Source organism: Mobula hypostoma, chromosome 22, assembly GCF_963921235.1.
Source record: "Mobula hypostoma chromosome 22, sMobHyp1.1, whole genome shotgun sequence".
Lineage (NCBI taxonomy): Eukaryota > Metazoa > Chordata > Chondrichthyes > Myliobatiformes > Myliobatidae > Mobula > Mobula hypostoma.
This window is the reverse complement of record NC_086118.1, coordinates 51,936,545-51,952,186: the sequence shown is the minus strand read 5'-3', so window position 1 is coordinate 51,952,186 and position 15,642 is coordinate 51,936,545. Positions and strand designations below refer to the sequence as shown.

The following is a 15,642-nucleotide window of genomic DNA, read 5'->3' as shown; positions in this document are numbered from 1 at the left end:
ATTTCTTAGGTGGGAGTGTGGCGAGTGCTGGAGGCTGAGAAGAGACCTGGAACCTAAAAACACTAACCATATATAACCATATAAAAATTACAGCACGGAAACAGGCCATCTCGGCCCTTCTAGTCTGTGCCAAACTCTTACTCTCACCTTGTCCCACCAACCTGCACTCAGCCCATAACCCTTTCCTGTCCATACAGCTGTCCAATTTAACTTGAAACGACAACATCGAACCTGCCTCAACCACTTCTGCTGGAAGCTCGTTCCACACAGCCACCAGTCTCTGAGTAAAGAAGTTCCCCCTCAAGTTACCCCTGAACTTTTGCCCTTTAATTCTCAACTCGTGTCCTCTTGTTTGAATCTCCCCCACTCTCAATGGAAAAAGCCTATCCACATCAACTCTATCTATCCCCCTCATAATTTTAAGTACCTCTATCAAGTCCCCGCTCAACCTTCTACCTTCTACGCTCGAAAGAATAAAGACCCAACTTGTTCAACCTTTCTCTGTAACTTAGGTGATGAAACCCAGGTAACATTCTAGTAAATCTCCTCTGTACTCTCTCTATTTTGTTGACATCTTTCGGTGACCAGAACTGTACACAATACTCCAAATTTGGCCTTACCAATGCCTTGTACAATTTCAACATTACATCCCAACTCCTATACTCAATGCTCTGATTTATAAAGGCTAGTATACCAAAAGCTTTCTTCACCACCCTATCCACATGAGATTCCACCTTCAGGGAACTATGCACCATTATTCCTAGATCCCTCTGTTCCACTGCATTCTTCAATGCCCTACCATTTACCATGTATGTCCTATTTTGATTAGTCCTACCAAACTGTAGCACCTCACATTCATCAGCATTAAACTCCATCTGCCTTCGAACTGGCCTAAATCTCTCTGCAAGCTTTGAAAACCTACTTCATTATCACAACTCCACCTATTTTAGTATCATCTGCATACTTACTAATTCAATTTATCACCCCATCATCCAGATCATTAATGTATGTGACAAACAACATTGGACCCAGTACAGATCCCCGAGGCGCACCACTAGTCACTGGCCTCCAACCTGACAAACAGTTATCCACCACTACTCTCTGGCGTCTCCCATCCAGCTACTGTTGAATCCATTTTACTACTTCAATATCAATACCTAACGATTGAACCTTCCTAACTAACCTTCCGTGTGAGACCTTGTCAAAGGCCTTACTGAAGTCCATATAGACAACATCCACCGGGCTCAGGATAGGACAGCTTCTCTCCTGTGGTTATCAGACCTCATTCAGTTAGTTATCTTGTACTGTACACTGACACATGCAGTACCGTGAAATGTGGAGCTTTGTGCTAACAACCAGCACAAGGGACGTGCCGGGGGCAGCCCACAAACGTTGCCACACATTCAGGCACCAACACAGCATGCCCACAACGCTCAGCAGATAAGATGGACTCTTGGCCTCACAGTCTACCGCGTTATGATCTTGCACTTTACCTCTTACCTGCTCTGCACTCTTTTGGTAGATTTTACACTTCATTCTGCATTGTTATTTATTTATTGAGATACAGCGCAGGTGGTCAGCAACTTGGGCCGGCTCCCCACCGGACTCAGTCTGCTGAGGAGGGTGTGAGGACACCCAGCAGGACTGAAAAACAAGACCTGACAAAGGGCGGATGAGCTCCTGGTGAGCCAACGGCCATCTTCCGTGGAAGAGATTAAAGCCTCACCACGTATCCACGAATCGTGTGCTATGCACCTAGTTAGAAGAGATGTGATGAACTTGGGCGCTGCACCGTGTGCCTGGACCTGCCCAAGGCGTCCCCCTGAGGAAGGGCCGAGCTCGAGGAAGCGGCCGCGGCTGGAGGCCGACACGGCCTCGGGCTCGAGTTCGGCGGGGGCAGCGGCGGGCGGTGCCAAGGCGGCCTGCGAGAACAAACTGGAGGAGAGGCTGTACTCAGTGCTGTCGCAAGATCGAAGAAGATGGAGGTGCATAGCCGCCAACCCTGGATTCGGGACGGCACCCACTGACTGACTGACAGCGCAGGATAGGATCTTCCGGCCCTTCGAGCCCAGCAAGCGCTGATTTGACCCCAGCCTAATCCCGGGACAATTTACAATGACCATTCACCTACCAGCTGGTGCACCTTTGGACTGTGGGAGAAAACTGGAATGGCGGAGGGAACCTACACAGTCACAGGTAGAACACACAAATTCCCTGACAGGCATCGATGGGAATTGAACATGGGTCGCAATGTGCTAACCACTACCATGCAGCTACTGTGCTGGTTTATTTTATTCTATTGCAATTTGCTGTGTAATGAATAATCTAACTGAACAGTATGCCACCAGTTTATGCCAACCACAGTGCCCACCCAGCTAGCCCCAATGTCCTACATTTGGCCCCTATCGCTCTAAGCCCTGGCCCTCAGTGTACCTATTCAGGTGCTTCTTGAATGATGCTTTTGCACCTGCATCAACAACTTCTACTGGCAGCTCGTCGTGTGAAAAGAGGTGCTCCTCAGATCCCTCCCCTCTCACTCCAAATCTATGCCCCCTTGTTTTAGATTCCCCTACCCTGGGGAAAAGACTACCACCATCCAACTTTTCTCTGCCTTTCATAATTTTAAACATTTAGACCATAAAATATAGGAGCAGAATTAGGCCATTCGGCCCATCCAGTCTGCTCCACCATTTCATCATGGCTGATCCATTTCCCTCTCGGTCCCAATCTCCTGCCTTCTCCCCGCAACCTTTCGAGCCCTGACTAATCAAGAGCCAAACTATAGGTTCTTGATCAGTCTATAGATGACTTGTAGAAGGTCATCTGTCAATCTCCTATGTCCCGGGGAACAGAGACCCATCCTGTTCAGCCTCAGGCCCTCTACTCCTGGCAACTCCTCACAGATCCTCCGCCTTCTCTATCCAATAACGGGGCGCCCAGAACTGTACACAGTACTCCAAGTGCGGCCTCACCAATGACTGATGCTATTGCAACATACTGTCCCAATTCCTACATTCAATAATCACACGAGATTCTGCAGACGCTGGAAATCCAGAGCAACACACACACACACACAAAATGCTGGAAGAACTCAGCAGGTCAGGCAGCATCTGTGGAGGGGAACACTGTTAATTCCTCTTCATGGATGCTGCCTGGCTTGCTGAGTCCTCCTATAGTCAGTGACGAACAGAATAAACGTCAGATACAGTAAATCTGAAAGAAAGCTACAGCTTGAAACATTGAGGAGACTGAAGCACCTTCAATAACTCCGAAAGACTGAGGTTTGGTAAAATACTGAAAGGCTTTTATTCGCTGTACAATACGACCTCCATGCTGCGTGTCTGTCCCCGGACTGAGGGGAAGGGGCAAGGCGAGACACCTTTATACAGGACTCTGTGGGAGGAGCCACAGGGGCAGTCAGCAGAGGGGCGTGTCCAGACAGTTAACCCAGTTACAACATATATATATATGGTTTACCACAGAGACCACTTAGCCCGCGCCGTCCACTGTTACAAGAATCATTGATATTAAACCTACATCTAAGTTCCTGTAGATGAACTGAACACACTGAGGGAGAGGGAGAAGTGGGGAGTCCGTCATCGTGCCTGACGCCGGCCCCCCAGGCCTGAGTCGACGTAGTAGTAGTAAGTTCCCCCGCTGCTTGTTGACGGACCTCAACTATGAAGTCACAAGGCAACAGTGAAAGATTTTTATTTTTAAAAAAATAAATATGAAACGCCTGAAAATTGCAACTTAAAGCAACTGATCTTTGGAGAGAAGGTGGATGAGAGGTGACTTGATAGAGCTGTACGAGATGATAGGGGGCATAGATCAGATGGCCAGCCAGCACTCTTATTCCAGCGCGGAAATGGCTAATACAAGAGCGTCTAGTCTTACGGTGATTGGGGGGAGGTGTCAGAGGTAGTAGGTTTCTTTTAAACAGCGTGGTGGGTGCATGGAAGTTGCTGCCATGGGAGGTGGTAGAAGCAGATTCATTGGGGACATTTAGGAGACTCTCAGATAGGCACATGGATGAAACAAAAACAGAGGGCTGTGTGGGAGGGAAGGGTTGTCAAAAATATTCTGACATGGCTCCAGGTGCAGAGAGAAAGACAGACACTGAAGCAGGTCAACAGTTCACTGACTTTAATGAGAACTGTCGTAGAATGTAAAGGAAAAGAAAAACAATAAACACGAGGTCAACAGGGCTGTTAACTAAAACTCTCAAACTGAAAGTTACTGCCAACACAGTGGCTGGAAGCAATAACTAGTACGAAATGAATACTCTGCTCCTTGACAGCGTCGGTCGAAAGGGTAGTCCTCTCTCCCGGACAAGGATAAGGGTAAGCAGGGAGCATAAATGTTGCTGTGCTTCTGGTCAAGTCTCGACAAGACTAGAATGGAAAGAAGGGAGTTAAACACCACCAGAACGAAACACTAATTACCTGGAGTGTGCATACTCACGAGCGTGATTGCCGAGCCCGTTCTGCAGCTCGCCTGCGCGGGCGTGTAGATCCCGCAACAGAATCTGTGGTTGTGACGGTGTTAGATTGATCTCAGAATAGGTTAAAAGGTCAGCACAGCATCATGGGCCAAAGGGCCTGTACTGTGCTGTAATATTCTATGTTCTGTAATCTACAAATGTTCTTCAGAACTTGAAACCTACCATGTTTACCCACCCTGGCCTCATTCACCCTCAGTGTGATCCCGGTGCTGTTCATGGTCTGAACACCAGTCCCAGTCCTGGTTCTAATGTGTTCCCATCCTGTGCTTCCCCCCCGCCCCCCAGTGAAGGCCCAGGATTAGATTCAGTGCGATTCCAGCTGGATCCTTCACTGGTTCCAGTGCAGTTCCAATGTGTTTCCAGTGCTGTCCCTGGCACAGAGCTGGAACCAGTGCTGGTCTCGGTACCGATTCCAGTGTAACTCCAGTGCTACATCCTGAGCTGGAGATGTCTAAACAGGCAAATTCTGAGCACTGGTGAGGGAGTCCTCCACCTTTCTGCTTGCCTCCTGGGTCATCTCCCAATCCCTCACCCACCCACCCACTCACCATCCCTCTGAATAACCGAGGGAATGTTTGAATATAGAGCAAATCTTAAACACAAGAGATCCTGTGAATGCTGGAAATCCAGAGCAATACACACACAAATTGCTGGAGGCACTCAGCAGGTCAGGCAGCATCTATGGAGGGGAATAAAGAGTCGACATTTCAGTCTGGGGCCCTTCGTAAAGACTCAGCTCAGAAAATGGGGCAACGTTGGAACACCGAGGGAAAAGGTCACTTGCAAATCTCCGACATGACTTCGTGACCCAGTTGCATTACCTGTGGCGATGGGTTCAAGTTGACCCCCCCCAGATGTACCAGAATGCATGATGGATAAGCAGGCCTCAGGCCCCAGGCCCCAGGCCCCAGCAGCTGCGGCAGGTCCTGGTGGGCCCGAAGGCTACACCAGCAGAGGGCAACGAGGAACCTCGGCAGCCCCCAACCCCTCACATTCCTGCTGTTCCTACCCGAAGCCAGGGATTGCCGGGGACTCACCCCCCAAAGGTGCTCCTCGTGCCAAGCAGAGCAGCTGCCAAACACTGACAAGGCCTTGGAGTACTTATTGCAAAACAAAAAGTGCCACACTCTCGATCCACCTGTTCGCTCCGCTTGGTAGGAATAAGTAACTGTGGCTCGAGTTCTGCAATCAGGCAATTCATCACTTAAACACATTGTATTTCACTTCTGAAAGAGCTCTCAGAGATTGAAACAGGGAGATTTTCCCTCATTGTTTCAATCAGTGTGGATAACTTCAATTACCACTAGTCTGAACTGACTCAACAACCTACAGACTCACTTTTAAGGTCTCTTTTACAACTTCTGTTCTTAATATTATCTTTATTTGTACAGTTTCTTTTCTTCTGCACATTGGTTGTTTGTAAATTCTATTGTATTTATTTTTTCCTGTATATTCCTGGAAGAAAATGAATCTCAAGGTAGTATATGGTGACATATGTACTTTTATAATAAAACACACTTTGAACTTTGCATCTGTATATATCATACTATACCAGTGCACACGATCTCACGAGAAAGCTGCTTTGTTGATCCACTTTCTCAGGAGAAAGTGGTTATCTCTGCCCTTAATAAGATGAGAGTTTCCCATTCCCCAATAGCCTTCTACACAAAGGGGAGGCAATATTCCGCGAGCGACACACACAAAATCTCCGCTGTGGATGGTCTCAAGCCCGGCTGGGAAAGGAGGAGATTCTGGGCAAAAACACTGGAGCTTCTGTTGGGCTTTCTGTAGGTCAAAGGCCTCATTCCTAGGAGAGATGGGCTACACAGTGGGGGCAACCTGAAAGACTGGACCAGGACAGGGGTCCCTGCAGGCTGCTGTCAGCGGCTGTGCCCCAATAGAGGTGACGGGCTTAAGAAAGAGAACACACGCAAAACGCCGGAGAAACTCAGCATTTCATTTTCATTTTATATATTCTTTTTTTTTATTACCAGCAAACAAAAAAAACAAAAAAAATACAGCACATCCACAAAAACCACGACCCTAACAAAATCAAACTAAATATTAAGCAGCAAAAGGGAGAAAAATATAAAGGCAAAAGTAAATATACACAGCAGAGGTGCACCGCACCAAACATCCTCAGTCCTCACCCCATGAGAAAGTCCAGTACAGGGCCCCATATCTTTTCAAAGACATCCCCTCTGTCCTCATTACGTAGTCTCAGTCTCTATTTGCCAGTTCTCTCAGCCACAGATCGTATGTAGGCACAGTGTCCATTTTCCACATTTGCAGGATTAACTTCTTAGCAATCACCATTCTGAACAATACAGCCATTTTATCATACTTACTGGCTGAAGATAGGGAGCTTGCTCCTCCAAGGATGGCTATGAGCGGGTCTGGTTCCCACCGCTTCCCAAAAGCCTCAGAGAAACAGTGAAAAATACTTTTCCAGTATGAATAAAGCTTGCAACATGATCAGAATGAATGTGACAAATTACTGTTCACAGATTTACATCTATTACAAACTGGTGAAACATCAGGGTAGAAACTGTGCAACTTTCCTTTGGAATAATGGAGTCTATGTATTGTTTTAAACTGTATAAGTCTGTGTCTGACATTGACTGAACAATCATGTCTACTCTTTAACCCAGACCTCCTCTGTCAGTTCGATACCCAATTCATCCACCCATGCCTGTTTAAGACCTGCAGTATTCACCCGAGCTCCATTACGTAGGATCTGATAAAAATAGGATACTGCACTACGAGTAATGGGATCAAATTTATTTATTGGGAAAATAAACAGTTGATATTTCAGGCCGAGACCCTTCGTCAGGGCTGGAAAGAAAGGGGCGGAAGCTGGAATAGGGGGTGCAAGGAGTGGGGAGGAGTACAAGCTGACTCCAGAGGGTGTGGAGACACTTGCAGACTGTCCCCATCACACCCAGGGCGTGTTGATTGTTAACGCCAACGACCCAGTTCACTCTGTGTTTTGATATACACGTGACACAACCTTGGCAGGTGGGTAGGTGGTGAGGGGTGGGGGGTGATGTGAGAAGCTGGGAGGTGGGTAGGTGGGCTAAAGGAGGAATTTAATAGGAAAGGACAGTGGAATAAAGGGAAAGAGGGAGGGAAATGGAGGGAAGTGATAGGCATGTCATAAGGCCTGAGAAGAATAGAGAAAGAGTGAGAGGTCACCCGAACTGGGGGGAAAAACAAAAAAAGGGTGGGGGAGTGGTTACCAGAAGTTAGAGAAATCAGTATTCAAGGCATCAGGTTGGTGACTACCCAGACAGAACACAAGGTATTGCTCCTCCAGTATTATTTAGTTCACCGTGACCCCTCACCCAGTCTGTGTACCCCAGCACTGGGGTTATGGTAGTTTGGGTCTTCCATCTTTGTGCACAAGTTGATGCAGCCCACTAATTTCTAGGTTTGGACCTGTCCCAAGAACTCCTTATAATGAGCTCTGGCATTTCCTTCCCAGAGCAGCGATCCCTGACTCCTCCCAGGGATCAGGAGCAGTCTGCTGTCTGTGGCGGGGGTCAGCCAAGGAGTGGGTTCGGTGAAGCACGTCCCCTCTCTGCCGCTGGGGTCACCGGGTTTACGCGGCTCCCAGCACACAGCACTGGGCGTCAACTGCAGCATTGGAGAGGGCCAGGCTGGTGGGAGGATAAAACAAGGGAAGCTTTCCCATCCTTGGGCCAGGAGTTCGCATCTGAAAGGAGGAGTCCATTCAGCCCATTGGGTCTATACTGACCGAGAGCGTTCTCTTCGATTCCATATGCCCAGAGTCCCCGTGGCCATTCTGTCCATCGACTGCATGCCTGTCTACACCAAGGGAAGTTTACAACAGACAGTTTACCTGACAAAGCTTTGGGATGTGGGAGAAACACAGAGCAGTCTGATTTTGACTGGGGCCAAACAGTAGAAACACACAGATTGCTGAGGAACTTGACAGGTCGGGCAGCATCTGTGGAGGGGAATAAACAGGTGATTTTTCAGGCCAAGACCTTTCACCGGGACTGGAAAGGAAGGGGGAAGAAGCCTGAACAAGAAGGTGAAGTAGTGAAGGTAGGGGATATATCTCGTGACATAATTCACAAAATTTGTTGTTCTGTGGCAACGAATTCTGACGTAAGCAAATTCTGCAAGTTATAAAAATAAATATATAAAAATTCTCAGCCTGACCTGCCAAGTTTCCTCAGCATTCTGTGTGTTCCTACTGTTTGGCTGCTCTGTGTTCATCCCACATCCCCAAGATTTGTCAGGTAAACTGTCCGTGGTGTGGACAGGCGTGGTATGGATGGATGTGCGAGACGTAATGGGTTATGGGAAATCCGGGCAAATGAGATTGAGAATAAATATGATGGGATGAATGGACTTGTTCAGTGACACGAGGAAATATCGCGTGAACTCCTGGCCCAAGGATGGGAAGGCTTCCCTGTTTTATCCTCCTACGTATCTGTCTCTGTGTTTGCCCCCCTCTCAAAATCACACTCGTCATCATCATTGTGTGCTGAATAAGACCGATTGTAAATTTTTCTTCAGAAGTAGTCTGCCACTGCCTTCTGGGCAGTGTCTTTACAAGACCCCAGGCATTATCAATACTCTTCAGAGACTGTCTGCCTGGTGTCAGTGGTCGCATAACCAGGACTTGTGATGTGGACCAGCATCTCATACGACTTTCCACCGCCTGCTCCCATGGCTTCACACGACCCTGACCGGGGGTCTAAGCAGGGGCTGCACCTTGCCCGGGGGGACCTGCAGGCCAGCGGAGGGAAGGAGCTTCTTACTCCTCCTTTGGTGGAGACGTATCTCCACCCTGCCGCCCAAAACATTATTTTTGCAAAAAGAGATCAAAACAGTGAGGTATTTTTCAAAAGTGTGATGGCGGAGGGGAGGGAGCTGTTTCTAAAACATTGAGTGTGTGTCTTCGTGCTCCTGTGCCTCCTCCCTGATGGTAGTATTGGGAAGAGGGCCTGAGGGCGTGGGCTGGGTGGCGGAGGTCCTTAATGATGGACGACACCGACTCGAGGATTCACCGTTTGAATGTGTCCTCGATGCTGGGGAGGCTGGTGCCCAGGATGGAGCTGGCTGAGTTTACAGCTGTCTGCCGCTCCTTTTTCATCCCGTGCTGTGGACCCTCCATACTGGGCAGGACGGGGAAAGGAAGAAAAGTGGGTAGATAACATGCACCACATTCCAGCAAAGTGTTCTAAGGCCACCCAGAACCCCTTCCCAGCCTCAGAGACTCAGCCCAAAGGTTTGGGGGAAACCATAAGGAAATCACCAGCCAGTAAAAATGTGTAAATTGGTTCATTATTGTCACAAATACCAAGGTGCAGTGAAAAACTTTGTTTTATGGCCCATACAGATCAGCAGTACACTGAGGGAGTACAGGGAAAGGCAAACAGAGGATGCACAATAAAGTGTACACGTGCACGTGCCCTCGTCTTCGATTGTAGTTACGGAGGGAGTGCAGTGCAGGCAGACAATAAGGCGAAAGGCCATGACGAGACGGACTGTGAGGTCAAAGGTCCATCTTGACATTCTAGAAAACGAATAAACTCTTCTTGGGCTTCCAGCCGGGTACAGGTATCGATTGTAACCAACATTCTGATGACAATCTCCACCAGCTTCATGAAGATGGTGAGATTGTCACTGAAACATCGGTTATAATCGATACCTACACCCGGCTGGAAGCCCAAGAAGAGTTTATTCGTCATATACGTTGGGAAAACACTAGATCCTTTTTCATACTAAGAAACCATTCAATAATCTGACAACAGTGGGATTGAAGCTGTCCTCGAGCCTGGTGATAGGGGCTTTCAGGCTTTTGTATCTTCTGCCCAGTGGGAGGGGGAGAAGAGGGAAAATCTAGAGTGGGAGGGGTCCTCTATCATGCTGGCTACTTCACTGAGGCAGCGAGAAGTGTAGACTGAATCCATGGAGAGGCGTCTGGTTTTCCTGATGTGCTGATCTATGTCCACAACTCTCTGCAGTTTCTTGCAGTCGTGCTTTCTAAGTACTTAAATAGGGGTAAAAACCCAGGTGCTGCCGACTGTATGTCCCTCTGTGATCCGAGTGCAGCAGGAAGATGTCTGTCCGATTCAACGCAATGTGTTACATGCCGATCCTCACGTAGAAGGACAAGGAGACACACATCCAAACCCCGCAGAGTCTAGCTCTTAAAGCCCGAGGCCCACCCTCCTGTTAATTAGCGATGGGTTTGTAAATTCTATGAAACAGATGGCCTACTTGTGCCTGTTTATCTTATTTTAAGTTGGTTTATGTTGCAGGAATTAACCTAATTAGGCCTCGGTGTGCAGTGCAGAGTGTGGGCTTTTCCACCCCTGCTCTGTGTTGCGAAACGAACCACGTCCCCTTTACATCCAGCGCTTGGGAATACGCAAACACACACTAACTATGGTAGGAGTGTTACACACCCACCACATTAACTGTAGTAGAGTTTCCCTTTGAATTTGGGAACATTGTACATACACTCTAACTGCGGTAGAACTTTCTGCCGAATTTAGGTGAAACTGAACCTAACCATAGTAGGACTGTGGTAGGACTTCTTTTGTTGATTTTAGTTGAATATTGTACACACGCACACTAACTACTGTAAGACATTTTGTTGAATTTGGGAATATTACACACACACACAAACTATGGTAGGAATTTTAGTCGAATTTGGGAATATTATACACACACATACTAATTGTGGTAAGATTTTTATATGAGTTTGAGAATATTACACACACTCTAACTGATAGGATTTTTAGTTGAATTTGGGAATGTCACACACACACTAACAGGTAGGACTTTTAGCTAAATGCAGGAATGCAGTGGATTCCAGTTAATTGAGAAACATCATGACCAGTACATTTTGGCCCAAATAAACAGCTACCTCAATTCGCCAAAATTTCATGGGAATAGTTAAAAATATATATTTTTAAAAAATCTACAATTTAACTAATTAAACAAATCATGTTTTAAATGGAAAATAAAACATATTAGAACACTAACAATATTACTGCAGAATTATCAAACTGTAGTTCCTAATAGTTATCGAGAGAGTTTATCTGGTGTATACTGTACTGCCGTGTTCTTTTGATTGACTGCATTGAAACAAAATCAGCACAGACATCTAGTGCAGATAACGAAGTCCCTTCATACAATAATTTTGATGACTGCATCCTCTAAATCTGTACTTACATTGTCACATTCAAGATGACTGTTGATACTTTTAAATTCTTTGTAGTTCCTAACTTGTTGAAGTAGTAAAATCATTTCATTTTCACTCCTGGCTGTTTCTGGCATCTACAAGTCTGAATGCTTGAAATGACAGTGAACAAATCAGCTCTGAATTGTCTTACTGCTTATTTGTCGCCAACTATCAGTGACAAATATCACTGCTCTTTGAACACAAACACACACCACTGACGCTATTTAAAAACTGTTTTCTGTAAACACGATGTAGCATCTAACGACCACATAATCGCATGTGACATACACTAGTTGGAAATTACAGCAACAGGCTCTTGTTGCAAGCAACACACACAAAATGCTGGAGGAACTCAGGAGGAGAGGCAGCATCTATGGAAAAGAATACAGTCAACGTTCTGGACCGAGACCCTTTGCCAGTTATTGATCAAGAACCTATCCACCTTCGCTTTAAATATACCTAATGGCTTGGCCTCAACAGCCGTCTTCAGCAATGAATTCAGTAGATTCACCATCCTCTGGCAAAAGAAATTCCTTCTCATCACCATTCTAAAGGAACATCCTTATACTCTGAGGCTGTGCCCTCTGGTCCTAGACTCCTCCACTATGGGAACATTCCCCTCCGTAACCAGTCTATCCAAGCCTTTCAACAGGTTTCAATGAGATCCCCCACCCCCGTCATTCTTTTACATTCCAGAGAGAACAAGCCCTGGGGCATCAAATGCACCTCAAACATCAACCCCTTCATTCCCAGTCATCTGCCATTCCAAGACTTTTACCCTGCACAGCCTGGACAGCCCAGCTCATAGAACATCAGACTTTTAATCAGAGGGTCCAGAGTTCGAGTCCCAGTTGAGGCCGCTGCCTTTATCACACTATTTGACTCATCATCACCACATTTACATTGACCCCATGAGATGCATTGCCCGTGGCTGATACAATACAGACATTGAAAAAACTCTTAGATTAGATCATGAGAGGTAGGGGCAGAATTAGGCCATTCAGCCCATTGAGTCTGCTCCATCATTCCTTCGTGGTTGATTTACTATCCCTCTCAACTCCATTCTCCTGCCTTCTCCCGGTAACCCTTTGGCACCCTTACTGATCAAGAACCTATTAAACCCTTCCTTTAAATAAACCCAGTGACTAGGCCTCTCAGCCATCTGTGGCAATGAATTCCACAGCCCTCTGCCAAAGGTTGCCAGAGATAGGATCAGGCATGTAGGGAAAAAATGGAGGAGTGTAAAGCTGCAAAGATTAGATTGAATGTGGAGTAGGTTAGCACAATATTGTGGTCTGAAGGGTCTGTACTGAGATGTACTATATATGTAACTACATAAAGAGTTGTGACAACAGTCATCCTTCATAAACACAAGAGAGTCTGGAGATGCTGGAAACCCAAATCAACACACACAAAATGCAGGAGAAACTCAGCAAATCGGGCAGCATCCATGGAGGGAAATGAACAGTCAACATTTTGAGCCAACGGGGCTGGAAAGGAAGAGGGAAGGAGTCAGAATAAGAAGGTGGGGTGGTTTCAGCGCCCTTTCCAGTCCGATGAAGGGTCACAGCACGAAATGTTGACTGTTTATTTTCCTCCATAGACGCGAGCAGACCTGCTGAGCCAAACATGAACATCACCCAAAGACCAAGCTATATGACAAACCTCTTGGCTCCCTTGCCGATGGACTTAGAGGAGGTGGTGGTTCCACCACAAGGTAGAGGGCCACACAGAGAACCGGGCTGCCGACTGCTCCGGCTGTTAGCTGCGACGGGGTGGCAGAGGGTCCAGTGCACGCAGTTCCATCCACAATCCACCTGGCGGTGGTTCAGAACAAGCCCTCCCGTGCTCGGGGAGAAAATCCAGAGTAAACTCCCTCAATTTGAGCTCTGTGGGACACATTGGATTAGAGATTCCGGTGACCTTGCCTGGGTTTATTTCACAAAAAAATAGACGTTAATGATAAACTCATTGACTGGACGGTGCCTCTGCGAGCAGATAGTGTGAGCCACTGTTGTCCTAACGGGATGAATCAGGACTTGGCCTGTGGAAATCCATCTCTGCTTGTATTTTTCCAGATGGTAACCTCTTCAAATATTAACGTGAAGTTGTAAACTGTTAAACTCGTGGCGCTTCGGAACTCCAGACAGGGCGGTCTGCGGCCCCGCTGTACAGCCCTTTGGACACACATCCGTCTCCAGGGTGGGGAAAAATGGCAGAGTCAAATTTAACGAGGAAAACAACAGGAACATTGAGAAACGGACATGGTTAGCGTTGGTTTAGAGCTATCCAAGACAGGGCTTTCCCACTGTAACTCAGTAAAATTACAATATCCATTATCTGGGAATTCTGGCGGCTCGACACGTGATGTTGTTCACGCTCCCTGAAACTCCCCAGGTCCCGGGTTCCCCTCCTCCGCAAAATTCACCTGGGCCCCGGTTCCGGTAATTTCCTGAAAATCACCAGGCTCTCGGTTCTCTTAATCCCCCGAAACCCACCAGTGTCCCGGTTCCCGTAATTCCCCGAAACCCACCAGGGCCCCGGTTCCCGTAATCCCCCAATCCCCCGAAACCACCAGGGCCCCGGTACCCGTAATCCCCTGAATCCCACCGGGGCCCCGGTTCCCGTAATCCCCCGAAACCCACCAGGGCCCCGGTTCCCGTAATTCCCCGAATCCCACCAGGGCCCCGGTTCCCGTAATCCCCCGAAACCCACCAGGGCCCCGGTTCCCGTAATTCCCTGAAACCACCAGGGTCGCAGTTGCCTTAATCCCCCGAAACCAACCAGGGCCCCGGTTCCCTTATTCCCCCGAAACCCACCAGGGTCCCGGTTCCCGCAATTCCCTGAAACCAACCAGGGTCCCGGTTCCCGTAATCGCCCAAAACCCACCAGGGCCCCGGTTCCCTTAATCCCCCAATCCCCCGAAACCCACCAGGGTCCCGGTTCCCGTAATTCCCCGAAACCCACCATGGTCCTGATTCCCCCAATCTCCCGAAACCCACCATGGCCCCGGTTCCCGTAATCCCCCGAAACCCACCAGGGTCCCGGTTCCCGTAATTCCCCGAAACCCACCATGGTCCTGATTCCCCCAATCTCCCGAAACCCACCATGGCCCCGGTTCCCGTAATCCCCCGAAACCCACCAGGGTCCCGGTTCCCGTAATTCCCCGAAATCAACCATGGCCCCGGTTCCTATAATCGCCCGAAACCCACCAGGGCCCCGGTTCTCGTAATCCCCCGAAACCCACCAGGGCCCCGGTACCCGAAATTTCCTGAATCCCACCAGGGTCCCGGTTACCCTGAAACTCACCGGGATCTCGGTTACCGTAATCCCTTGAAACTCACCGAGTTCACATGAACTCTTATTGTTCACATGAACACTATGTAACATCTAAAATATAAAATATATGTGTTAGGTAACATCCAAGAGTTTGTCATTAGCAAAGCCCTACAACCCCGGGATGATGTACTCTGCACCAAACACCTGTTGGCTTTGCCCACCCTGACACCCTATCTCCTCCGGCCACCCTCAGGGATGGGTCTACTGGCCAGGTGAGGAAGGGTGGATGGACACATTGAGTTGAGTGGTCTGTGATGGAACTGTTAAGGGACCGTTGCAAGGAAGAAGAGGGTTCTCCCAAAACTGGGACCTGGGATTTCTAATGGGTTAGAGCAGGGAGAGTGTACTGCTGATATGGCCATTCTGTTCTGTCCTCCCATCGTCATCCATGAGGCCGAATCGGCCACTGCGAGAGAATTTTGGCTACAAGTGGCCAGCTCAGCGGCACAGTTGGTAGCTTCTGCCTCAAGGCTCCAGGGTCCCGGGTTCAATCCTGATCTCCAGGGCTGTCTGTGTGGAGTCCTCACGCTCTCCCCATGACTGAACCTGGTTTTCCCAGGGTGCCCTGTTT

The 15,642-nt window shown here is 48.1% G+C and overlaps 1 protein-coding gene across 2 annotated transcripts in view; it reads right to left on the bottom strand.

Annotated features, from left to right (window-relative positions):
- Positions 1 to 13,613, bottom strand: part of gcgra (glucagon receptor a) — a 136,324-nt gene extending 122,711 nt beyond the window's left edge. For both annotated transcript variants that reach the window (XM_063030586.1, XM_063030585.1), the window contains exon 1: positions 13,398 to 13,613. The gene's annotated coding sequence lies outside the window, so the exon portion shown is untranslated. The remainder of the gene's footprint in view (positions 1 to 13,397) is intronic.
- Between the last annotated feature and the right edge of the window lie 2,029 nt (positions 13,614 to 15,642).